This window comes from Chroicocephalus ridibundus, chromosome 6, assembly GCF_963924245.1.
Source record: "Chroicocephalus ridibundus chromosome 6, bChrRid1.1, whole genome shotgun sequence".
Classification (NCBI taxonomy): Eukaryota; Metazoa; Chordata; class Aves; order Charadriiformes; family Laridae; genus Chroicocephalus; species Chroicocephalus ridibundus.
Window position 1 is genome coordinate 8,423,323 of NC_086289.1, and position 16,606 is coordinate 8,439,928.

Consider the following 16,606-nt stretch of genomic DNA (forward strand, 5'->3'; position numbering starts at 1 on the left):
GGGAATAATCTTTTACCATATTTGCTTGTGACACAAGGCTGCCTGTAAACAGGAAGGCTTCTTTATTTTGCTTTTGAATACTGCTGTTTCTTCAGTCACTTTGGCTTTTTAGTATATTTTGAGAATGCTGTCAGAATGTTAATAATTTGTGGAATTAAATCAGGTTTTAATGAAGCACTACCTCTGCCGTTTTTGGAAGGTCTCAACACTGATTTGAGAGCAGCCAGCCAATACAGGGTAGACTATGAAGAAAAGTAACTAATTTATAGCCTCCTTCTGTAAATGAAGTAACAAAAAAGCTACAGGATGGCATCCGTTTACTTTGCAGGCCAGCTAAATCGGTATCACGTTCAATACGACTTCAGAAACATTGAGCATCACCGTTTCAATTTTAAGCCTTTTGGCTTGGAAGTTACAAAAACACAGATTTTTTTTTTTTTTTTTTTTTTTTAATTGTGAAGCAAACAGTCATGAGGAATAGAGAAGACTCTTTAAAGGGCTACCCCAAATGAGAGTTATGAGAGGCAAGGTTGCAAAGCACAAAGTCATTTTAAGCCCAAGGAACGTAGGAGTGGGATGTTGCAATCGGCCCAGCATGCAACGTACAAAGGCATTACCACACCGATTAGCCCTAATACGCTTAACTGGACTATTTCATAACGTGAGTCTAACCCAGCCTCTTTTAAAGTCAGCTGAAGCTACTGCCATTGTTTTCAATAAGCCAGGGGAGAAGCCAGCATTGCAGTATTAATTTCAGGGTGTATATAGTTGTAGTTTGTATTTGAGCTGCATGCAAATGTCTGAAAAAGAAGTCATATTTCAGTAATATTTCAGTGACCTGCTACTGGATGAGCACTGAAGGCTAAGTGTGAAGAACTGGAGAGTAAAAAGCTTTAGGACTGGTTTCCATGTGGGCTTTGTACTTCTGTAAACCAGCTGGGCAGTTTGTGAACACATGGCTTGTACATAATCGCGGCATGCAGGCCTCGGGTTTTCAGGGAGCTGTGTCTGTTTTGGGATTATTTAACAGTAAATCTTATGAAAAGAAATGGCTATTTAGGCATCTTTCTAAGCTGCATTTTAACAGCTGTGTGTCAGAAGGATAAAAATCTTCCAGTGGCAAGGCAGGGCTTCTAGGCTGTTAGTCCTCCTCCGTCTCATGAGGACACGTTACAGCTGCAGTGTACGCTCAGATTGTGTGTGCAGAGCAGGCCGGACACGTTGGAGAACATTAGATGTGCTCTGCACTGTGCCTGTGTCCATCCTTGTCTCCTCTCCAGGTGAGAGGATGCCGAGGCTCGGCTATGGACACACTAACCATGGTCTGGTTCGAGCAACGCTGGTGTATGCAAAGGAGGCGGCCCTGATTTTTCTTGTAATTTCACTGATTATTCTTGTCGTTTGCCAACATTATTCTTCACTGATTATTCTTGTCATTTGCAACATTAGTGATACACAACGTATGTGTAGAGGAGGAGCTCATCCTCCCCCTCTACTCTGCCTTGGTGAGGCTGCACCTGGAGTACTGTGTCCAGTTCTGGGCTCCCCGGTTCAAGAAGGACAGGGAACTGCTGGAAAGGGTGCAGCAAAGGGCTACCAAGATGATGAGGGGACTGCAACACCTCTCTTATGAAGAAAGCCTGAGGGATTTGGGTCTCTTCAGTCTGGAAAAAAGACGTCTGAGGGGGGATCTTATCAACACGTATAAATACTTAAAGGTTGGGCGTCGGGAGGATGGGGCCAGGCTCTTTTCAGTGGTGCCCAGCAACAGGACAAGAGGTAACGGGCACAAACTTGAGCATAGGAGGTTCCACCTAAATGTGAGGGGGAACTTCTTTCCTGTGAGGGTGGCAGAGCACTGGAACAGGCTGCCCAGAGAGGTGGTGGAGTCTCCGTCTCTGGAGACATTCCAAACCCGCCTGGACGCGTTCCTGTGCCACCTGCTCTGGGTGACCCTGCTCTGGTTGGACTGGATGATCTCCAGAGGTCCCTTCCAACCCTATGATTCTATGAAACAGCCATTATCTGCTTTCTGTTACTACCAGCCAGACTACAGTTTAAGTTGGTTGAGATTAATGTAAAACATCTAATGATCAAAGCTAGAATTACCAATAGTTACTGGAGGTGAGAGCCGAATGAGGCCTGGGCTGCAAACGCAGGCCCAGCCCTGGTAATTTAGGAGTTTACTGCAGCCTTTCCCAGACTCCTGAGGACCACTGCCACCACTGGGACAAACTACTTCATCTTGCTCAGCTGCAGCGTTTCACTGCTGGGTTACTGTGCCAGGCGCGCAGCCTCAGCAGGCTCGGTTACCCACAGGCAACGTAGATGTGCTGGACTGACTCTGCCTCCCGGCAAAGGGGAGCCTCAGGCACCCATTCGGCAGGAGAACACACCATCAGCCAGGCAAGTCAAGTTTGGGAGCCAGCGGTTTTCGAAGGCCTCGGTGCTACTGTGATACAACCAGCAGTCAGAGCCTGCGTCAGACGTGACAAAAAGGGGTCTCCAGCCAGACCGCTCCATCACCTCTGGCTCCCGGAGACCTGAGCCCAGTGATCTCACTCGGCCAGGCCCAAGAAAGTGGAGCAATTGGCCAAGAAATCAAAGGCCATCCTCATCGCTGGCAGTCTCATGGGTTCTGAGAAAACCAGCTCTTTCGTTTCTCTGAAAGACTTCCTGCTAGCCTGGAAAACACACTTCCAAGGGATTGTTTTTCATGACCTTCATCTAGCTGCTGTCGGTTCTTCAAGTAATAATTCTCTCTTTGCTATAAAATATAATACTTTTTCTTTTTTTAATTTGCAATTTATAACACCAAATGAGGGCAATAAAGAAGTTAAAGGCCTTTTTAGTATAACACTGTTGTTATAATAACTGGAAGTGCATTCACTGGCACTTAAATATAGTGGAAACGGCAGTTTCCAGGAGTTCTCGGGTTTGCCTTTGTAGATTTTCTGTGCTGCACCCTTTATCCCAGTAGGATTTCATCATTGAAACTTTTCTCATACCCTGCAGTAATACTTTACAAACTCCAGAAATTTAATGATCTAAATTATTATTTCTTATGCAGCATTTTAATGTGTGCCTTTTAACATGTTTACTGAACTCTGTGTGTATGTGCATCTGTATGATACATGAATGAGATATTTACTAGGTGTAATTTTTAATGCCACTGAAATTAAGTAATTCAAGAGATAAAAAGAGAGAATTGTCTTCAGACTACTGCAGAATATGTAGACAGAGAGTGAGGTAGGTATGTGTTTTCAAGATTTACACAATCCTTTGCTCTATTATGTAAATGCTGATTATAGGGAGCTCTGGGACCCAAGGAGAAGCAATTACAGCCCTCCCAGTCTGCGAGGAGCACATGCAAGACTGCCGATCCCAATGGCCAAAAAAGTCATGGCATGCTTGGTATTCCATTAGAAGATAAACTGATTTCTTTCATTAACGAAACATTCCCCATGCCCTGCCTATAAAGAAAAAGTATTAACAACTTCAGAACAGTGAACTGCAAAGGAGTAACGGTCTAGGGTACAAGAAACGGCAGAGGGAACAAGCCCTGAATTATGCCTGTCTGTGCTATAAACATTCACATGCCTCAAACTGCTGCCATATATATACATTTAGAGAATTGGTAAAGAAGGGTAATATGTCTCAAAAAATTTAGTATTTTTTTGTGAGCAGAATTAGGGTCTTATTTTATTAGAGGGCTCCCTGAATAGCTGAAGTGTCCATCGAAAATGAGCTAGGTTGGTGTGTGAATACCGGCATCTCTACCTATAGTTTCAGTTGATTTGTGAAGACACTCTGATCCCTAATTGTATGTGATGATTCATCTAGATTATCAGCCCCAGGACGGAATGCTTTCTGGTTCGCGGGCTGGGGTCTGTGCTCTGGCACTGCCCTCATTACGTATGGGGGCGAGACCCACCACGCACCACCCTTCACATTGCAGCCAGCTGGGAAGAAAGCTGTGTGGTGCACCACAGGCTGCCCCAGTCTTTAAACCTAAAGAAAAAACCAGCTTTCATTGCATCGCTGAGCAGCACCACTAGTTCATTATTGCCTTAAAATAGTAGAGCCTCTAAACAGTGCATTAATTATTGCCTTCCCTCATTAGTTAATCCCATTAGACTGATGTATGCAGGCATTTTATCAGTAAAACTGAAAGTATATTACATTTTTCCCGTTGCATTTTAGATTGCATAGTAGATGGATAGATGACTTGAAAAGGCTCTGCTGTAGTGTAGTGCAAACTTGGCCTCGTAATTTCTTGTGTTCAGATCAGAGGGCATTTGATGGTCGAAAGTGATTCTTTTGCCAAATGATGTTTTGGGGAAGGGTGAATTAAGTATATAAGGTAGCAGCACTGGAAATACACTCACTTCTGTTACCAATTTGCAATACTGATGCTCCTAGGAAGCTTTGCTTGAAGCAGGAGTGCGAAATGCCAGGCCCTGCATGAGTACCATGCCAAGATACATGCAGCTAATCTTCCTAAATTAGAGCAAGAGTGCCTAAGTCAGCAATTCCCATCTCTGGAGTTTGCATTAACTCAAAGCACCGCACCTGGGACATGACGGCACTCCATGGGGATCGGAGTCTGTGAGATGCTGGGACTGCCGTGGAGGTATCATTTTATTAATACTGGCATTTTCAGCTCAATTCACTAGCTGCCTAAAGGGAAAATACTTTAAAATGTCTCCTCAAAAATAATTTGCAAGTGGTTTTTATTTTCAGGTATTAATTTCAAAACAGTATCTAAGGGCCTGAAGTACTGAAATACTTAATGAGGGTTTAGAAATTATAATGAAATATAACAGGCATATATTAATCAGAGCAAGACACTCTTGTGAATTGAACTTGGTGGTTTGGGTCTTGAACTGTGCTTGGAGTTTCCTATGAAGCTAATAAGAATGATTGCAGTTGCAGAAACACCTCCACGGAGCAAACATTTTACTACTCAGGAGAGGATCAAAAACCACCTGCACGTATTTTATGGTGAATAAAAAAGCTCAGAATTTAATATAGAGGGTCATGAAATAGAGGGCAATTTTGCACGCACCTTTTAACTGCGTTTTGTAGTGTCACTTCCATCCCCCTTATTGCCAGTTATTTGCATCCCAGCAGCACCTAGAGGCTAGTGCTAGACAGGCAGGGAAGGGACAGACCTTGACCCCGACGCAGCTAAAAGCCGAAATAAACAGGAGGGATGGAGGAAGCAGAGAGTGATGAACCAAGCGAAGTATGTGACGGCTGACAGCAGCCGTTGCTGCCTACCCCATTAGCTGTCAGGAGTTAATGGGATTCTCTAGGTAAAACTACGCCGCAGCGTCTCTTAGAAGGATTTCAAGCCATCAGAGATGACAACTGCTCTGCTATTTTTGTCCCTTCATATTTAATGTTTCATGACATTTCTTCTGTGAAATTCATTCTCTTTTATACTTCTGTTCTCACATACGAATAGTTAGAGCTGGTTGAATTTTTTGAGAATTGGAATTAAGCTGTAAATGAGATGAGCTATGCTTTCCTGCTCCCCGGGACTGAATAATAAAACTGTGATGCCTTATTTCCTTGCAGAAATTACAGTGAGAAACTGCATGTTTACTTGCTCAAAAAAAAAAAAATCCCTGAAAACTACCTTTCTGGTAGTGAAGCAGATCCCATTTGAAAACAAACCAGTGCTACTCAGTGGAGTTCATATTCTACAGAAGCACCATATTTGAGGCAAAATAAAATTAAATAAAATCTAGGTGTGTTGGCAAGTGGACAGCAATATCTGCATGCAACCATATAGCAACAAATGGCTGTTGAATGTTGTTATTAGGGTTTAGGATATAAGTATGTGCCGGTACATTTGAGATCTTTGAAGTGGCACATACAAGCGTGTCCCTACAGGTGGCATATGCTGGTATCTTCTATCAGGTGGAGAATTACAATTTATGCTGTTTGAATCCTCCAAGGGTGTGAAAAGCTCTATTTATGTGCATTCAGTTCAACAGGAATAAATCACACCCAGAGTAATATGATCTTCAAATAGGTCTGATTTCTTATATCTATATTTGCTTGAGTATTTTCTGAGAAGCACTAACATGAACTATTTGGTTTAAATAATTGTATTGAAGATATAGTTGGAGACAACTGTATTAAAATGATTTTCACTAATCTGTTGGTTGAGGTAATTTCCCTGGAAACTTGAGAATGATCCTTCTCCCTGCAGTCTTTTTAAATTATTATTATTATTTCTGTGTGCTATTTTGTTTGATAAAATTAATAAGAATATGTACTGATTGGATGAGTGTTTATTTTCACTGGTTCTGGCATAGTTACAGCCAGGAGCCAGAGTTATGGTTTACATTTCTGCGTGTGTCAGAGAGATGGATAACAGCTGATACTCAGAAATATCCTCCAGTGAAAGTGCAGTTTGCTTTTTTTTTTTTCATTGATGATTTTTCTTTACAGCTGGGTACCTAAAGGAAGTGAACATGACTCTCTCTCTACTTAGTTTCACAACTTTGTTACGCTCTTTGAGCTGCCCCAGTCACTGCTGAGCCAATAATGCCAGCCTTGATGTGTTTGTTCACCTCTCCTGCAGTGCACATCCTCCTCCTAAGGCACTCCTAGTCCTAGAACTTGAGCTCGGTGTCTGCTCTCGTCACTTATCCCCTTCCTACACATCACCTGCAAAACATTCCTCTGCTTCGGTTCACGTGTAAGTATCATAAGGATGCAATCAACTCTTCTGGAGGTAACTCTGAAACCTCACTACAGGAGCATCGCTCCTCCTCCCTTCGCCATGCACTTGTGCTTCCTGCTGGTGACTGAAATGAGATTTTTAGCTCGTCTGCGATGCCACGTAATCTGTCTGCGCCATACATAAATACGAATGCTCTGAATTTATAGGTGATAAATTCTGTGTGAAGATCATGTCTGTGCCTACCTATGTAAAACCTGCACTGAGTGCTAGTGCCCTTGTGCGTGTGGGGTGGCACCCAGGGACCTCAACGGGAAGTGTGCGGTAATGGGGTGTTGGAACTGAGCCACCATCAGAGAGGTGAATTTAAGCCATTTTGGTGATCACATGGACTTCCAAAATCTAGTGTGTTCTTCTGAACTTGATGGTGATGTTCTCTAGTGGACAAGTTTGAAAAACCCGTCAGCGTAACCATCTGAAAGATGCCTAGAAAAAATCTGGTGCTGAGGAAAAGGTGGGTAGGTCAGGCAAACAAACAGAAAAAGAAGAGATCCCTTAAAATCAGTGAGCAAATTGAGAAAACTAAGAATGAAAAAATCTTTTTGAAGGAGACAAAAAAGGATTAAGGGACTGGAAAAAAGGATTAGAACCCATTTATGTTTTTGTCTCCTTGTGTACTTAGCTTGTAAGTATTAAGGAATCGTTAAGATATATCATATGTGTTTGATTATAGATGTATGGGCATGAATATGAGACAATGTTGAGTTATATTTCTTTTTTATAAGTTAATTTCTGAAAAACCTTGCCACTTTTCGGTATTTGCTACTGCATTCAGTTTAGTAGCTTCTCCTAGGTAAAGTGTTTGTGGTTATAGGAAGAAGTGCTGCAGATTTTTTAATGAGTATCACAACTACTACTGTTAATCCTGGACCATTCTCTCGAGGCGCTAGTTCATACTACCATCTAGTGCAAGTCATGTTTCAGTGCAACAGCATTATACAGTATGATGTCTTTATTATTAATGAATTCCTCTGAATAATTGATCTAGCTGATGTACTTATTGACTATAGTAATAACTCTATATTAACGGAAGAAAACGAAACAGAACGTGATTGTTCTTCTACCTCTAAGCCTTCTGTAAATAGTACACTGACTTCCGTGCTTTATCTGCCTATTTTCTCACATGTATATAGTAATTTCAAGTTAGTAATCATTCCCCTCGCACAATAATACACACCTACACTCCTGCTGAATTACGCAGCTGTGGGTTTATGTGAATGAACAGTGGTTGGTTTGTACAAGCACCCCGGTAATATTTGAAGTGTGATTTGGAAAAGGAGGGTGGATTGTCTTGATCTCGTGTGCTGCGGTATGTAAAACCGCAGTAAATCTCTGTGTTTGTAGGTATTAGCATTCTGATCTTAACAAAGAACAGTATGGATTAAACAGCTAATGTTGCTAATTCCTAGTGTGTGGTTATTACTTTGGTGCCATTCTACTTCTCTCATGAAACAGTCCATTTTTTAAAAAAAGGTATGTCCAATAAGCATCCTCAAATGATATAGGGATTATTTAAATAAAATTCCTAAAGGCCAAATGTAATGTTGGTCCTTTGTATAGCTACATAATAATGAAAATACATAAAGACAAAGGGCTTGGGTAGTTTTTTTATATCGGAATCTTAATTTTCTCTCTATTAATGAATTATTTCAGAGTCACAAGGGGATATTATAATCATTTTTTAAAAAAGAAGTTAGCCAGGTTGATGCTTTCTATTATTATGTTTAATTTCCCAGCCCTATTTTAATATTGTGTCAATATGGAAAATACACATATAGTTAGTTTAGTGCACAGCAGAACTTTCTCTAATACTACCTGTGTTTGTCCTTGCTCAAAAATAAAGAATGTATACTTATTTTATAAAAAGAAATAATACAAATATATTAATAGCAGTTCTGTTTATGGGCTAGCTACACTCTGAAAGAGCTAAATACATTTTAGTTTCATTGACCAACTATTTTTTCCAGGCCTCTTCTTTTTCTGTATTTCCTTCATTTGAAAGAGTCAGATCTAAAGAGACAGGAAGGATCAAAACTCTCTATAAACACATAAATAACTGAGAAGTTTCACTACTTTGGAATTCTAATGTGATTTTGGTAAAGGGATCCTACCTACATGAAGAGCTGTGTGTTTAAAGCTTAGGGTACAGACTTAGAGGCCCATATTTGTGGTTGGTGAATAATACCTTAGACTTCAGTGAGACTGGAAAGTGGTCAAATGTGAACAGAAGGGGAATCAGCTTATTTAATAATTATAAGCTGTAGTATTGTAAGTATATAGCTATAAGCTATACGTACCTTTTCTGACAGAGTGAAGTCTTCTAAGACAAATATCAAATATGGTGCTACACTTTGTCCATCGTACCAGCAATGGCTCTTTCTATAACGTGCTCTCACTGGTTTCCCTTTAGCCAGTTTAGGTGGCAGTGGGTGTGGCTACAGGTTTACCTGTGGGGCTGCAGAGGAGTGACAGAGCAGGACTGGTGGTCTTCACGACGCCAGGTGAATTTTCTTTAAGATTCCGGGCAGTGCTCCCAAATTTCAAATGGGCCCTGCAGGTAGATTAATATTACAGCTATTCCAAATGATGCAGAAAAGGCAAAGAGCTTCAATATATTGTTTCTCCTTTGTGTTTGGAAAGAAGCGTGCTAATGCACTCATAACACTGAGTTCATTAATAAGGAAGGAAGAAGTTAAGCGCCTGCTAGGGATAAGGTTTTTTTAAAATGATCAAGTTTGGATCATTCATACCTGAAAGTCCATAAAGAAGACCCCTTTGGCTGAGGCACTTCACATACACTAAACAGCTTTCAAAACAAATTTTGGAGTGCTGGGGAAATTGCTGAAGCAGGAAAGCTGTGAATAGCTTGTATTTGAAAAGGACTTGTAGCTAAATGGCCTGATAACCTGACGAGCTCCAGATGAAATACTGGGAAAGGGCAAAGGATTTCAGTGATAAAGATTTAAATGATAGGAATACAAATAATGCTAGTCGGCGTGATTTTATAGAAAATAGGCCTGATTTAACCCTTCAAGAGATTACAGATGTAATCACATTGCGTAGCTATGGTATGCTTTAACTGATGGAAGACATTCAGCTAGCACATTATACTACCGATCATTTAAAATAAGTGGCGCTGTAGCATATACAGTCTATAAGCAATGAATTAAAACCTGAAACTGATGGTTTTGAAAAATAATGCCAGTGAGAAATAAGATGAGGCTATTTACAGTTGTGTCTTCCCAAGAAGAGGGCTCAAAGTGATGCCAGTTTCATGCACAACCTGGACTTAAATATAAAATCACCGCTGATAAAATATGCAGGTGACACAGAGGGTGACAGCGTGATAGCTAGCGATGCTGAAGTTGCGCAGAGTAACAAGGATAGTTTGGTAAACAGAACGAACCCATGCAATTAGGTACTGTTTTAATATACTCACATGCAGAGATGTATATCTGAAAAAATGCAGTTTGTAAGCGCGGAGGGGAGGACAGTATCCTTGAAAACAGAAACTTTGAAAAGCGCTTATAAATCATCTTGAACAACTGAGTCAACACAGACACCTAACGTGATGTGTGAGGTAAACAGGATTAACAAGGATTTGTAAATCTATACAGGAAGGCAGTATGGAGGAGTAGGAAGGCAATTTTACGTTTATATAAGCACTGAGGAAGCCAGCACTAGAATATTGCTTACAAGTCAGGTGTCAGTGGTTCTAACAGCGCAAGAAATGGAGAAGGTGTAAGAAGAAAGCCACGACGATTATCTGAGAGCTGGAAAAATGCCTTACAGTGAAAGGCAGAGAGAATGCAATTTGTTAAGCTTATCAAAGAAGAGTCTGAAAGATAACTTGATTGTAGCACAGATGTACTAATACAAGGAGAATATACCATGTATTAAAAGGCTACAGCCAACACATTCATACTATCAATTAGAGAAAGATTAGCGTGCCAGTTCGTCAGCAGAACAGGTCTGAGGCATCTCCCCTCTTGGAGTCTTCAAACGGAAGCGGAGTTCTTTCCACAGGGTGGGTTTTGCCTGCCTCGATTATTGGTCTCAGCCGCACAGTGCGATGCCTCCCCCTTCCACGTAATATAACGTACTGCATTCCCACACTGCACGAGACTTACTCTATTTTTGCCCATAAAATAGTAGGTCCTTAGCCAGAGGTAATAAAAGTATTTTAAAGGTAATGCATCCAACATCACTATCTATAAAAGTTCAGGAAAAATTAAGCATGTAGCAGGAGCAAAAAGTGTTTTCTGATCAGAATTATAAAATGAAAATTGTCATGAGGGAACATTTTTTATTAATACAAAAAACCACTAGATGGCACTGAAATATCCCTTTACAAATCCTCTCGCTTTGAATGATAGCCTGATTATCTGTATTTTTTAATCAAGGCTAAAAGGAATTTACAAACCATAGTATGAAGAATTCAATGGACAAAAATTCCTGATATTAGAAAGGGTGAATTTTCTTTGTTTCTGTTTATTGTATGCAATATACTGATCACTGTTTAGTTTGTGATCATCTGGATTATCTTTATGCACTTATACGTGTGGCGACTGTGTTTAGGCGAACTTAATCAGTACCAAATTATAGCAAATGCTCCTTAGAATACGCAATTGAACACTGCTACAATCCGTAGTCTGATTGCTGGTAAGGCCTTATTCTTTTCTGGCTGAGGTAAATTTAGTTGAATAAATTACAGTAATTCTCTATTCTGAAGTGAATCAGAGGCTATGGGCTCCTCTCTCACTAGGATGTGGCATCAAGACTGCTTGGAAATTTATTACTATACAATAACAGGAATTCTTCTTTCAGTAAAACCCAAGAAATATGCTGTGTATTTATAGAGACTCTTTTCTGGCATTTCATCCCTTTAATACATTATTTACATGTACAATTGGTCACTGCAAAGCCGTTTCTTCTAAACAAGTAGATGTTGTCTTTAAGTGCTCAAGACGTTAGGTGGGAAGAAAGGATTTAGCTCCCACTTCACATTTCCAAGGAAATTTTTAAGCTCCTCTGCTCTTCAGGCTGACAGACTTGTGCTGGTGGGAGGGATCATAGGAGTGGGGAAACCGATAGTATCTGGGAATTACCGTATAGGTCTGGTTGAAGAAATGCAGAAGGTATATAGTTAAGTGTAACATATCTAGTGTTTAAAAATTGACAGTGATGTAGTATTATACTTTCTGATACAATTTTAGTCAAAATAGAAATGAAATGCAAGCTTTCTGCAGATGAGAATCTCATGCTGAGAAAGCACCCAAACCCTACATGTATCAGCAGGGTGACCGGAGGTGGCTCCGAGTGTATGGATGTGCTTGAGTTTAGCCCTTCAGAGAATCGGAGCTCGCGTGTTCCCTACTTGGAACCCAAAGCCTGTAAGTGTTTTTGATGCTTTGGGCTTTAGGAGATTTCTCGGTGAGCCAGGTGAGAACTTTCCTTCTGCAGATGAAAGTATTACTAACTATAATTGGTTTTGAGCCCAGGGTATAGATGCTTTGCTACGCAAAGAGCTGTTAACAGCAGCCTGGTATCTAGAATAAAAAAAAAACAAAAATGTAGCAACTTGATAAATTCAGACCCAAAATTCACCAAATGAACAACCAAATCATTGTGAAAGCTAAGGGGCTGACAGATCCTAGCAGACACAGTGAGAACGGTGTGGGTTTGGAAGGTGGGGCTATCACTGCAATATATAAGTGCTGCAATCAGTAAAAGAAGCAGAGCTACTACTTACTGAAATACTCTGTTGACAAGGGAGACATAGATCATTAGACATTGAATCTGATCCTTTACCCAGGTAACGTACTGTAGTATCACATTTAATATCAGAGCAGAGGACTGGAACTATTTTGCTCGTCCTCTTTACCCAGTATCTGCTTCTTGCGTTGTCATCCTAGGAAATGGGTGTGCAGCCCATTTACTGAACCTGTTATCTTTTTCATGGAAATCACCTGGAGGTGTTTTCTCATCCTAAAATCTTCAGGACAGGTCCCTATTTATTACTTCGTCTCGGTCAGTGGTACAATCCTTTCTCGTATTACAAACTGCTATCAAACTGCTAATCCAGTTGGTTCACTCTAGCCCTGAGCTGAGTTAATGTGAGTTTAAACTTGGACCAGGATGACAATATAGAGAGATACTGATTGTTTCATCTGAATTTACTCTGACTGTATGCTTTGGTATCAATCAGAGCAGAAAACATCCAAACAGGTGTAGACAAACACAGATACACACATAGAGCTCTTCAAAATTCTAATCTATTTAAACCCGGTTATATCGTAAAAGCTAACTCTCCACATTTGCTTGAGTCTGCAGCAGAAATGCAGTGAACAGGAAATCCAAAAGCAGTGCTCTCTTTCCTGTCAAAGCACAAGCAGGATCTGCCACAGATGGGTGGCAGTGCTGGTCAGGCATGGCAGCCTCAGCCAGGGTGACAGTGCTGGAAAAAATCTCCTCTTTCTGGTCTTCCCTTAGAATCATAGAATCATAGAACCATAGGGTTGGAAGGGACCTCTGGAGATCATCTAGTCCAACCCCCTGCCAGAGCAGGGTCACCCAGAGCAGGTTGCACAGGAACGCGTCCAGGCAGGTTTTGAATGTCTCCAGAGATGGAGACTCCACCACCTCTCTGGGCAGCCTGTGCCAGGGCTCTGCCACCTTCAAAGTAAAGAAGTTCCTCCTCATGTTTAGGTGGAATCTCCTATGCTCAAGTTTGTGCCCATTACCTCTTGTCCTGTCACTGGGCGCCACTGAAAAGAGCCTGGCCCCATCCTCCCGACGCCCACCCTTTAAGTATTTATACGTGTTGATAAGGTCCCCCCTCAGCTGTCTTTTTTCCAGACTGAAGAGACCCAAATCCCTCAGGCTTTCTTCATAAGAGAGGTGTTGCAGTCCCCTCATCATCTTGGTAGCCCTTTGCTGCACCCTCTCCAGCAGTTCCCTGTCCCTCTTGAACCGGGGAGCCCAGAACTGGACACAGTACTCCAGGTGCGGCCTCACCAAGGCAGAGTAGAGGGGGAGGATGACCTCCCTCGACCTGCTGGCCACACTCTTCTTGATGCCCCCCAGGATGCCACTGGCCTTCTTGGCCACAAGGGCACATTGCTGGCTCATGGTCATCCTGTTGTCCACCAGGACTCCCAGGTCTCTTTCCACTGAGCTGCTCTCCAGCAGGTCAGCCCCCAACCTGGACTGGTGCAGGGGGTTATTCCTCCCCAGGTGCAGCACCCTACACTTGCCCTTGTTGAATTTCATAAGGTTCCTCTTTGCCCAACTCTCCAGCCCGTCCAGGTCTCTCTGTATGGCGGCACAGCCTTCTGGTGTGTCAGCCACCCCCCCCAGCTTTGTGTCATCAGGGAACTTGCTGAGGGTGCACTCTGTCCCCTCATCCAGGTCATCGATGAATGTGTTGAAGAGGACTGGACCCAGTAGTGACCCCTGGGGAACACCACTCATCACTGACCTCCAACTAGACTCCCTTGCCATCATTCTCGTAGGATCTGTGCCCTCAGGTTCCCCACCACACCTTTGTGACAGGGGTTGGCCTTTCAAGTACTTTTCCTATCCGTTTTTGATCTATACATGTAATTCAGTCATGGGTTTTGGAAACAAATATTCCTTTCCCTTGAGGTCTATTTTTTTTTTAGATTAGTCAGCTGCCACACTGTCAGGCTCTACGTAGACAACCAGCCCTGCAGCTGGAGACTGTCAGTTGCTGCTGCAACTGAGGACCCCATAAGCCAGATCAGCTCAACCGGGGTGTGTGACCCCAAGTGATATGTTGCCCCCCGTGTCATACATATGATTTTTTTCTCATTGACTCAGTCTGTCACTCAGTTATGGTTAGTCTTTTTTGGTGCGACTTACTCGTTTTTTCTTGCTGTTCTTCATTTTATAACAGTAATTTGGCACTATCACCAATTCAGTCATGTTTATGTCAACGAATTAGAGATAATTTGGGGGGGATATTGTTGCATCAGCTAACTAATTTTATTCTGTGGTCAGATATTGTAGTGTTTTTCTTGGTAGTCTCTGAATTGGCTGTTAATAATAAATAAAATAACATGAAAATGTGGTAGCTTAACTCCTTTTTATAATTGCATTTCAAGTCCTTTTGTTTGCTTGGTTTTCCTCCCAGTTGTAGCTCTTCCTTGCTTGAAGAATAGGTACGTGTCTTGGTAAATAGCATTAGGTCATGGCAGGATCTTCTTACACACTTAAACCACACAAACCCTGTGGTTTGTATTCTGTCTGCTGGCTTGCTGGCTATTGAAGGTTCTTGGGTCTTCTGGTCCTCAGCATGGCCTCTGGCCGTGACTTTGGCTTAGTTTATCCCTACCAGTTCCTAACCTTGGCTTGTCCTCCCTCTACCTCCAAACTCGTTAAGGCTGATTTGTAAACCCATAATCTTGTAGATTCAGGGTTTAACAGACTTTCTGGTTTGGGCCTCTGTGGTCAGACCTTACTCACCCTGGCTGGCAAACTCTGTTTTAAAGTTCACTTTTCCCAAGCCCTCTCAGGGGCTAACCTGGCTTAATTATTTTCCTGTTAGATTTTTTCAACTGGATCTTGGATTCTCCTTCATGATATTCTGTTTGTGTTAGTCTGTTACTGAGAGGTGTCTTTTACAGGGCAGGGCTGGGAGCGGTGGTTTGATGATACAAATACCAGGCTGCTCAGCTGTGTCTCGGGTATGCAGCCACAGTAGAGGAGAGGTGCTGGGGTCTGGGTGTGAACTGCAGTTCATCAAGTCTTCTGTGAAGGATGTAGGACTTGATGCTTACCAGGTAAATTTAGTAATCGGAAGTATTTCTTTGTCTCCTTTCAAAAACGGGATTTGTTTTATCTGTTGATCCTAGAAAGCAACTGTTCCCAGGCCCAACACAGAAGCATGGCTAGTTATCCCTATACCTTTTTTCCCCTAGAATAATAACTTTTTTCTTGGGCTATCTTCCTCTTCCTCACTAACTGCTTCAAGTATTTCTATGGCTCTAATTTGTCTTTTTGCATCATAAAAAAGGACAACTACTTCCTCTTGGGCTCAGAAGTTCCATTAGACTCTCATACACAAGGTATATAATATATAATCTATCCTTTTAAAAATATATTTCACAGTATGTCATCCGTGAAATAATTATTTATTCATAAAAACTCCGTGTGTATTTTCATGGCAATTTGGCAATGTTCTGTTCTTTAACATCTTTACTAAACCTGACAAAAGATTTTGTTCTTTTTTACTCACTATTTAAAGGATTACTCATTCCTGGTTTGAGAGTTTTAAAGAAAATCCACAAAACATAAACTTTTGCTTAATTTTTAGTTTGAGTCTTCCAAACAGAAATATTCTATTGGTCCCAAATTACATTATTCATAAGACAAGGGTGAAAAATGTAGTTTTATACTTGGAGAAATTGGTATTTTTTACATTCACCCTGCAACAGCTGGTTTAGTCTGGCATTATATTTTTTTCAGAGCTGTTGAGGGATTTTTTTAGCCCAATAGGATTTGCATTGATTTCTGTTTCACTTTTTTGGGGTGAGGTTTATTCTTGTTTTGTTGCTGTATTGATTCTGAGAGCTTTAGCCATTGGGGTTATTATGAATTTTGCTGTATTTATGGTGCAATTCTACAATAATCAAGAACTTAGACCTTCACAGCTATTAAAAACAAACACCCCCTTACTAAACAAACCAACCAACCCCCCACAAAAACCTCAAGTTGCAACTACTTCCCTGGAATCTGAAGTATCTCTGAAAAGGGCTTCCATATCTCTTTTTCTCAGATGTTTTTTTTTCAGGTGACTTAGGGACATTAATTTTATTATTTATTGAT